This window comes from Macrobrachium rosenbergii, chromosome 6 (assembly GCF_040412425.1).
Source record: "Macrobrachium rosenbergii isolate ZJJX-2024 chromosome 6, ASM4041242v1, whole genome shotgun sequence".
Lineage (NCBI taxonomy): Eukaryota > Metazoa > Arthropoda > Malacostraca > Decapoda > Palaemonidae > Macrobrachium > Macrobrachium rosenbergii.
The window spans coordinates 65572260-65582724 of record NC_089746.1 but is presented as its reverse complement, the minus strand read 5'-3'; the positions used below and the strand labels follow the sequence as shown (position 1 = coordinate 65582724).

At 39.3% G+C, this 10465-nt stretch overlaps 1 long non-coding RNA gene across 1 annotated transcript; it reads left to right on the top strand.

Moving 5' to 3' along the window:
• The first annotated feature begins 362 nt into the window (after positions 1-362).
• LOC136839673 (uncharacterized) lies at positions 363-9986 on the top strand. Its single transcript, XR_010853432.1, has 5 exons — positions 363-1728; positions 2870-3016; positions 6426-6536; positions 7096-7179; positions 8334-9986. It is a non-coding gene; the product is annotated as an uncharacterized lncRNA (long non-coding RNA).
• Positions 9987-10465: the final 479 nt, after the last annotated feature.

Genomic DNA, 10465 nt, shown 5'->3' with positions numbered 1-10465 from the left:
ACAGAAAATATAAAGAAAACATAAGAGAAGAAACCTGGTATGATAACACAAAAAACAATGCTGATCAGTAGGGCTAGATAAAAAGATGAAAGCTTAGACTATTTCTTACTCTACTGCCCAGCATATAATGAGATAAGAAATAGATACAGTTTTGTGCAGGAGCCACATCAGGAAAATAAAGAGGAATTGATGGCTAATATCATTTTATTTACAGATCTGCTGAAGGAAGGGGGAAATTGAAAATAGGAAAGAATTTATAGAAGAATTATGGCTTCACAGGTACAAAAAACTTGAACAAACACAAACAAAGGAGGAATAAAACGCGCAAGGGAGGAGGAGCCGTTTCAGAGGCAATCTCGCCTATTACTACTACTACTACTCTACCCCGGCGTTCCTAAGGCGAGAATCTCATTTTCCTGTATTATTAGGGTTGTTTATCGTTTATAGTTGGCCAGGCCGTGCAACCACCTTATGCCCGGGCCACAATCACTCCGCCAAGGTAAGTACTTCCGCGACCCGACCCTGCTCGCGACCCCACGTGCCCCGATACCTGACCCAGTCCTTCCCAGTTCGCCAAGATGTCGTCAACGTCGTATCCCGCACACTTGCAATTTGCTGCCGCCAATCCGGTGACGATACTGGATTTAGCTATTTTATGCAATGACGAGAGGTCACTGCTTGTGTTCTTAATGAAAAGTGGCCTTGTCGGTGATTTCAGCGGTGTTTGTGGCCAGTGCAAAGAAGGCACTGTTGGTCTGGTGAAACATGGCGACAGTTTCCAGTGGCAGTGTAACGCAAGACGCTGCAGGAAGCAAACGTCCATTCGGAGTGGCTCGTTCTTCTCTCGTTCCCACCTGTCCTTCGGGACTATTTTACTTCTGATTCACGGCTGGATTCACGAACTTCCCCAGAAGTACATGCAGATGACTTTGAAAATCGGGTCACCCAATACCATAGTCGACTGGTACAAATTCTGCCGGGAAGTTTGTATTGACATTTTGGTGCAGGACAACCGGAAAATCGGGGGGCCAGGACACGTCGTGGAAATTGACGAGTCCAAATTCGGCAAGCGAAAGTTTAATAAGGGTAGACGTGTCGAGGGTTGTTGGGTTCTGGGCGGGATTGACCGCGAGACGAAGGACACGTTTTTTCAAGTTGTTCCCGACAGAGCCACAGAAACGCTCCTTCCAATTTTGATAGATAACATTCACCCAGACTCAATTGTAATTTCTGATTGTTGGGAATCATACAACACTTTAAGTCAACATTTCAAGACGCACCGTAACATCAATCACCCATTACACTTTGTTGATCCAGACGACGCAAGCATACACACAAACACGATAGAATCGACATGGCGGGTTTTGAAGCGTAATGTCTTACCCAGAAGTGGTACGGTGAAAACTTTTTATAATTCTTATTTTTCGATGTACTGCATTAAGAAACGTTACCTTACAAATGTTGATTGCCCTTTCAAAGCCTTTCTTGAACTGATTAAACGGGCATATCCATTGAGTAGAGTCGAGTCAACCCCCACCAAAATGCGGCCTAATTTCGCCGAAGTCCGACAATCCCGTGACGTCGCCGTACAGACGGAATCGTCATCTCCACCCGTCCCTGTTCCCCCAGTTCCAGTCGTCCAGGTCCCGCCAAATCCAGCCGTCCGAGCCCCAAAGAGGAGGAGAATCGCGTTGCCTGAATTCTCCGATGATTCTGATTTTGAATAAGGTGAGTGTGGTTTTTCAGTTTATGGCTATACTTTTAATGGTTTCCTGGGCACGCCGTCCTACGTGAGGTTAGGTAGGTCAGATCTGGTTAGGTCAGGACCTGGCATAATAGTTAAGGTTAGGTTTGTTTATGTTAGCTGGCTTTCTGGGGGGATCCAGGGGGAGGGGGGCATTATTCAGAGTGCCTTGATCGCGATCGTTCCTTAGTCCATGATCGTATCATCATCTACTAATAGACCACATTAAACGCAGTAATAACAAGTATGTCTTTATCTAAATCATATTCGAGATCGAAAAAGTTAAAGATGTCACGTGAAGCCCTGAATACCCATCAATAGGTAGCCTTTTTCTCCCTCTATTAGCCGTTGAGGAATCGCATAAATAGGTAAAATTTTTTCTGTATTTTCTGTCATTCGATTAGGCAGGTAAATTAACGCCCCTGGGCCCTAGGCAGAAATTGGACATGCTTTGAAGACAGGCTTTGGGCTAACTGTTGAAAGTGGAGTAGACCAGGCTAGCCTCAGTCTTATTGACAAAACCAGAGGTTAGTTTAGGAAGACAGGCTGGGCGGAGGTTTGGCCGAAGATGGTTATGCATATTAAGAATCTTTTAAGGCATTTTAGTTCAGGTTACGACCTTTCTTGGGGGGTCCAGGGCGGGGGGGGGAAGTCTCCCCGGCTAGGTCAGGGCACGTCACCCTAAGTTGTTTATGTGCAAATCGGGTGCTGTGCTTAGTACCAGCCCCTTGGGGATGAACGGAAAACATGAAAAGGACCGAAGTATGATAAACACGTGCAAAAGGCATGAACAAAAACAAGAACCTAAGCAAAAGGAAGTAAATATTATGGTCGCTGACTGGCGGTAGTAAGAAGTGCATTAGGCTGAGCTCTCACCCATTTTTTCCCAATTATAGCTCAATCATTAGCCTATTAGAGTGTGGTAAGGACATATACAGTACCAGGTTAAAATATTGTTCAGTAAAACTCAAGACTATTTTTGACGTCTTTTTACTTTTTGTTTTTTGTGTAGTTTAATGGATAACCTGCCATCAATATATGCCATCTTTAAATGTTACCATGTTCTGGTGCCTTTTACACTACTGAGATATATATTACAACTTTCATGATTTTTTATTTTTCCAGATGAACCTGAAAGCCAGCCAGCAACCAGCAAGACATGTTGGTCTTAGGGTAGACCAGCGGATTCCTGGATATGCCCATGGCTCGTTTTAAGCGTTCCCCCGTCTACATAGGGCTGGGTATGTCCTGATGCTCATGAGCTCATCAGTTGTGAGCTCCACATTATGTTATCAAGGTTTATATGTGTAGTGTTGTATCTATAAATATATTGCATGTGTCATGTACAGTACTGGTCCATCTAGGTGAACCTTCCACCTTTGATTACTTTTCAGTTTTCAGACCTCTCTCTTGTGATCCATTCTCTGTCTTCCTTAAACTTTTTTTTTTTTCATTATTACAGTGTTGGTAAAATTAAACACTGTACAAGTGACCTGTTCATTCCTTGGAGAGGATTCATGTTCATTTTCAATCTGGGAATATTTTGTCATGTTCCTGTCCCTTACAGTACATAGTCTTTTACTTGGTAGAGGTAGTTTTTGTCTTCCTGTTGAGGTAATGTATATATTGTCTTTGTGAGTTCTTGAGAAATTTGTAAAATAAAAACAATGGTAATAATGTAAGTTTGAGGCCATACTAGTACTAATAGTTTTTGGATAGAGATTCTGTAGTGTCTTCAGTCAACAATTCTTAGAGATCATATGTTGGTCCATAAATGGAATGAGATTTGTAGTTTTTAACATGAACCTCAGTTCACCACTACAGGTGAGATAATAGACTGCTGCCTTCTTATTGTCGGTGCTTGACTTACACATTACTTCATGCTATGAGAGGTTGATAACAATTACTACTGAAACTTTAACTCTGTCAGACATATCCATACTCATGAGCAATGAAGTGCCTGAGTAATGGGTTGCTTGGTGGGCCTGCTTTGATGATTTTGACTGACCTCCTTCTTGTTAGTTATTGATAACTTCTCCTTAGCTTTCTACATTAGTTAGCAACAGGGAAGGTTTGTGGTAGAATTTTCTTTGTTCTTACAAGAATAAAAACTTTTTATGCTTGGAATATCCATCAGCAATAGCCTCACTTTTTCTTTGGCCGTGGTTGAGCCGCAGTGTCTCCTTTGGTACCCTTAACATTGGTTGTGAAGCTTCTTCTTTCTTATATGCGTTTGTGTTTTGTTTTTTTCGGGTGCTCTGTATACCAGGGATATGAGAATGAGAATTTTGGAAGATTATGTATGTTTTGCCTGTATTGGAATAAGCCTGCAACCTTGATACATGTCTTGCATATGTGAGGTCCCCAGTTTTCGTTTCGTTGATGTAGTTATGTAAATTTGTAAAACGACTTCAGTTTTTTATAAGAAGAATGCAATTTCCTTTGATGGGGATTATTTTAACCTTTATCTTTTTGGTCGTGAAGATTTCAGGCTTGTGTTTCATAACGCAGGTTTGTATAATTATGACACTACGTTTGGTGCGCTGTGCCTTTATTTTTGTAAGGAGTGAAGTCTCTAGTTGGAGTGTGCTGATGGTAGTCTTCTTTTCTCAGCATTGTCAGTGGGAAGTCTTCCCCCATTTTCCCTTAATACCTTTGCATTTAGTTGAATCCTGACTTCACCTGTGGCTCTTTCGATTTCCCCCCTGTAAGGTGCACTGAAGTTCCAGGAGTTTACTACACTTAAGTTCCAGGAGTTTACTACACTTCGCACTCCTTGTACAGTGGCTGGGATGGGGATCGGTGGGCGTACATGAACCCCTACCCGTTCCAGGTTGCTTATTCTCTGCAACATGTGCTATTTCTCGATACTATTCACAGTCACAGGAACTTCATTTACCTCTGCCTTGCGCTAGTCCATGGGTGTTTGTGGTTGGTACCACTCCTCAGACAATTCCAATCCACTCTGATCCTTGGATTATTTAAACCTTTTGGTGTGTATGAAATGGTTTACCGTACGTGCAAGGTACCTGTCAGCGTTTGCATCTGCTGACTTCTGGTATTGACTGACATTGTTGTGGTACATTTAGATCCGTTACTACTATTAAAATCATGGATGTATGACAGGCTCCTGTCCCATGTGGCGTATATTGCAAAGTCTTACCTCTGAAAAGTGCGTCTTTGGAGCAGCGCTTGTTGTCAGTGCAATAGGACTGCATCTTCCTCATTCTTCTGTTTCCAGTTCATTGTTGTTCAGGTTGCTGCTAGCTACCATTTCCTTTAAAAATCTAATGTGGCGCTGTTGATGTAAGATTTGAATTGTTAAGGGAATCCTAACTTTACTTGTGGTGTAATGCAACCTCCATTTCTCCCCACATGGTGTATGTAAGTTTCAGTATATTGCTTAGACTACTTTACTCTGGTTGGGATTAAGAAAAGTATGGTAGATGTCCATTCACTGTCTCCAAGCTGTTCCTTGTTGCTTGTGCCATGTTACAACGTTTGCTGAGGCTGGTGTGGGTTACTGCTCACTGTCATTGTAACTGTAGTTGCTGGTGCTTTGCGTGGTCCTTGGGTATTTGTGGCTGGTCACTTTCCAATATGGTTCTCGGTTTCCTTGAACTTCCTGATGTGGCCATATCCATTACCTTTGGCTCTTGTGACCGATATCATTAGTCACAGTATCAGGTCTCTTGACTGGTCTAAGTGTGCTGGGTTGGTCAAGGTACTGATTAGTTTTTAGCAAAGTTGTGCAAGGTCTTCTTACCAGACGGACTTGCTTGGGCATCTGCTGGTGTTCGGTATGAATTCCAAGTCAGTTGCTCATTTCCTTTTCATCATATGCCTATATTCTCCTTGTTTGCAGACCTCCCTTTCTTTCTCTTATGCCCTCTCCACAGTGGCACATCTGAGATGACTGCTACTCCACTATGTATGCCTTCTTTAATTGCATACCACCTTCCACGTTCACTATACCTGTGCTGGCACTTGTTTAATGTTGTACATGGTATTTTGCATAATTTTTGGTCTCGTCCTAAAAACTGGTACTGCGTAATTTATGCAGTTCGACTGTGAGCTTATTTCTTCATCTGCTCTCATTACAGGATTACTGCTTATAATGTGGTTTGTGTTTTGTACTATAGGCATGTGTATGAGTACCAGTTTGTAGGAAGGGACCAAAAATTATGCAAAATACTGTACCAAATATATCTTCAAGCCGAAGTGGGTGACATGAGGCCCATAATCCACACCTATGTATACCTGTTTTCTGAAATGCAAATGCTATTTGGACTCTGCAGACTGTAAGCTGAAGGAATCAGTTTGGTGATAGGCTGGAGTGGATGTGTTCAATGATCAGTTGATGTAACGGTGAGCCTAAGATGCTTCCTTAAGAAATTGCATTCCTTCATTTGATGGTGTAGGATACAGAGTGATGTGGCTACAGTGCTTACCCTGGCATTGCTACATATAACCCAAGTTTATAATGAAGTGCAGACTATGTTATTAATGATTAATATGATTACAAGATACAAATTGTTGCATTTTATAAGCAGGTAAAATGCAAGTCAGTGTCGTGTGCTTCTCAATAACTATAAAAGACTATTGCAATAGCGTACGCTATATATAAATTAGAAAAATGTGTCCAGAAATGCATTTCATCACATTACTTATATATTTTCAGGTGACTCTCAGAAATTGACGATACCCTTGGACGGTCCCAGTGGAGTCCACATCACCTGCTTTGGAGATCCTGTGCAATGGAATGAAGTTATCACATGTCCTCACAACAAAGGTATTCTTCATCCTACAAAGGGCTGCTGACATTTTACGCTCCTTCAGTCGCTGGTTTACTTGACATAGGTTATTGGTATACATGACATATAAGTGTGTTAAAGCATTTCCTTTAGTCAAATTATAGCTAAAACTGGCATGGGTGAAAGCACGCTCTGAATTTTCCGTGATTTTTTATGCTGGTTTAAGTAGTTTTTTTCAGGAAGTTGTTTAAAGAGATGTTCTTCAGAAATTTAACTTCTTACTCCATTAAAAATGCCTCTTACAATGAGATAAACATTCACTCACTTAGAATAGAAATTATTTTTGCATTACTGTATACACTTCATATGCTGTCAGCAGCAGTGCTTCGTCAGAGAGTTTGAATTTTAGAAACACTGGAAAGAGGTTCAGTAAGGGAAATTTGCAAGATACATTGCTGTTTGTCATTTTTTTCATTGAACTTATGGGTAAAGGTCTTTGAGCATTTTTGTTCTCAGAATCAAGAGTTATAATGCTTAGCTAATTACTTCAGTCCTGTGTTCAAGAAACCCAGGTGATGTGTATTATTCATTCTACAGGAAACAAGCATTATCCCATTGTGGATGTAGGGTAGATGTGAAGATGATGTTGCAAGCTACAATTAATGACAGGACACTTGTCAGGTAATGGTGAATATCTTAAATTATTAAATCTCATCCTATTCTTAGTATATTCTTCAAAATGATTAAATCTTATCTTATTCATAATATATTCCTCAAAATGATTGAATCTCGCATATGTTAGTGATTAGCTGATATCAGTTCTGTTCTCGAAGACCCCACTTTGCGTTGGCTTTTCACCCAGGGGATTAATTTTAGGAAGAACATCAATTTTTCCATCATGGTTTGAAAAATTCTGAGAAGCCTGTTGTATCATAATGTTATTTCACAAGCTTCTGTAATGGTTGGCATTACTGAGCTTTGTTTGTAGGCCTTAGTAGTGGTTCACATGCATTAGTAACTTTAAGTCTCGGTATGTGAGTGAATTTAACATTCTGCTTTCTAGTTGGTTCCTGTAGGGCATTAAGTGCTGTCAGTGCACTGCATACTGTAGGCATTACTTAAGGTTCTTTGCAGTGTCCCTTCAACCCAGCAGTACTAGAACAGTCCTTAGTTTATTCAGCAATACCCTGTGCAAAGCTAACCTCAGTGACAGTAATCCTTTATTGGGCTCACTAGGTCAAATTTATACAGCTATTGTATGCCAGCCTTTCTCCTTGCAAATGAGGCTCACACTTCTGGTGTACAGAAAAAGGAATGGTATTCTGTGTGGGTATATGAAATGAAATGATGTGTGCTGTGAAAAAAAGAGATACAGTGTACTGAAAATGGCCCTTTTCAGGGTAAGTGACAATATTCAGATGGCTACAGACTTTGAGTTAGTGGTCCAGCATGTACATATATGGAGTTGTTAGCTGAAGGTTTCCTCTCTGTCAAAACCTTTCACACCGTTGGACTGTGGAACAGTCTCCTTGAGGATGTCGTGCAATTAGAACTTCAAAAGTTGAAGTGAAGATGCAGTATATTACCACCCAAAAAATAAATCACCTTGTATTTTACTAATTAATTTATATCTTTATCGAATTATTTATTATCATGTTTTCCTTTTCTGATAACTGATATCCTCTTTCTGTAATTCCATTCAAGTGAACTCCATACTCTTTGGAAGCTTGCCTTTCAAGTCTATGCCCCTATAGGCTTGTTCCTTATGAATAAGGGTGTATTTTCAAGTGACTGATTTTGCAGACTGAATATTAAACTGTGTTTTTTTTTTACAGGCTGTGTTAGCTGAGCTGTACAGGCTATTTGACTCCTGTAGTTGATGATTGATTGAAAACGTCCTCCGTGCAGCTACGTCAGAATTGAGTTATCATGTTTTAGTTGAACAAGGGAATTTTCGTACCAGACTTTGAAAATGTTCTTATTTACTTGTGGTATGCTAATTGAGCCTTCCAGTTTTCAACAAAATGTATACGTAAACAACAGGAACACATTCTCATATATATAATTTTGTATGTAAGAATTCAAACTGTATCAGTTTGTATGAAGTGTAGTAAATGTGGCATTGATGAATTTTAAGGGGTAGACTTCATTAACTGCTTAAGGAACAATTATTTATAAATTCTTCTTTTGAAAGTATTCAAAGTATGCCTCTTAGACTTTGCAGAATATACCTTTTCTGTCTTTATTATTACAGTTTGTGAGATTGCAATGCAATAAAAATACTGTCAGGACAGTCATTTTGCCCATTGTGCATTTCATCAGTTTTTTTTTTTTTTAATATCTGTCTTTTGAAGTCATGTGACCAGTTTTATACAGGTTGTCAAAGGTCCAGTGCATTCTAGTCTGTCTGGTAAATAGTCATTCCATAGGTTTTGTTGTTATTGATAAGACTTTGTAGGCTGGAGCCAGTGTTCATTTTAACTTGCGTCCACATGGTCATGCAGATTATTGATACATGATCTGCGTACAGAAGTCTCAACCATTTTTGAGGATGTTGAGAGGGGCTATGGTATAATTTTAGTATTGAATTGGAAGGAGCTGATTATACTTTAGTTAAATAAGGTCTTATGAACAATTCTTTGCATTTTCCATACTTACTGCAGGTTGATCAGGCTGAAGTTCATTGGTCTTAAATGTTGCATTGCTTGCCTAAATTCATATTCAGGTCAAATTAAAGAGATATATGTTACTTTAAAAGCTTTGAAATACTATCCTTGTAATCAAAACGTTCAATCAGAAACACATGGAATCAGAAACACATGGAAATGTTTGCTGGATATGAAGGCTATATTTGAAATATTCCTATATTCTATGGTAAATTTTGTATCACTGCAATTCAAACGTTACTCTGTTTATCCGAATTGTCACTGAAAGAATTGTGAAAGACCTATGGCTAATAAGTTGGGTTATATAACAAAACTAGAATGACCTTTGACAATCTGTAAAAACATCTTATAAAGAGGAAACCTTTCAGTTTATGGTATTATTACTTAAGGACTCTATTTTAGCCTTGTTTATAACGCACTTTTCATGTAAAGTAGACCTGTTTTTAGACGTCGTAATGTTAAGCAGGAAGCATTTTGACTATTCTTCAAAGGGATTATGAAGCTAAGTGGCCAAAAGTCTTGGATCACTGAAATGGGTTCAAAGTCTCCATTCCACCTGTTACTTGAAGCAGCCTCTTAGGAGGCAGATTTGCTCCAAAGTTAGTTATGTAGAACTTGGAAAAAAGTGACGTCTGGTCAAGTTACAATGCGATGCAAATTTTCTCGAGTCCTTCTGTCATCTGTGTCAAAGATTATTTCTGGTTCTGTGGTTTGAACACTTTTACAAATTTCAGCTCAAGTATTAAAAAAGGTTTATGATGACTTTCTAAGCAAGGAAACGAATTGTAACACAGTCTCAGGTAATAAATCTCTACAGCTTCATAAGACTTTTCAACAGACCTGTTTCAGTTGAAGTGAAACCAACTGGAAAGCTTCCAGTAACTAAACAGTTGTAAAATACTTTCAACTTTCCACTTGAGAGAAAACGAATACTTTAATCCACTTAAATTTTCTGTAGGATTTTTTGGGACTTCTATACAGGTCCTCTGGGCTCATATTTGCCAGCATAGTGTTTTATTAACACAAGGCCAACCCCTATTTTGTGGGGGACGCTAATGTATTTGTAAAAAAAAATTTTTAATGTAATATTTTTATATTTGTTTTCGACTTCTGGGAAATAAAAGAATGTGTTAAGTTCTGTTTTTTTGTTGGCCTTTCTGTTGAAATATAAACTTTCTTACAGTTGTTGAAATATTTTCTGACAGTACAGTAATGGAAATTTCATATAATACATCCGCGAAGCCAGTTCCTAAGCCCTAAGGGGTGTGAGGATGCCTATGAATAATTAAAGCAAAATATAT